This window comes from Pseudophryne corroboree, chromosome 6, assembly GCF_028390025.1.
Source record: "Pseudophryne corroboree isolate aPseCor3 chromosome 6, aPseCor3.hap2, whole genome shotgun sequence".
Classification (NCBI taxonomy): Eukaryota; Metazoa; Chordata; class Amphibia; order Anura; family Myobatrachidae; genus Pseudophryne; species Pseudophryne corroboree.
In genome coordinates, this window is record NC_086449.1 from 40249248 (window position 1) to 40249709 (window position 462).

Consider the following 462-nt stretch of genomic DNA (forward strand, 5'->3'; position numbering starts at 1 on the left):
CCCTGTCTCCTGCGGAGCCGCTATTCCCCATGGTCCTGACGGAGTCCCAACATCCACTAGGACGTCAGAGAAAATCATGTTATCATTATGGGGTATTGGGTGTAGCATTTGGACGGAAAAAACAAATTGATTCCATTTTGGAATAAGACTAACATAACAAACTGGAAAATCAGGATTTTGGTACTTACCGATAAATCCCTTTCTCTGATTCGACAGGGGACACTGGAGAGCAGTTACAGTGGGGATATAGTAGGCAGTAACTGGAGCTGGCACTTTAAATTTCAACAATGTGGCTAGCTCCTCCCCTACTATGTCCCCCCTCCAAGCCAGTCTACGTAAAACTGTGCCCGAGGAGAGCTAGAAGATACCAACATTAAAGTAAAGTAGAGGTTAGCTAAGCCATGGAAAACAGGGTAACACCAAGTAAACCTGGAAACATACAACTGTAGAGAATGGTTAACA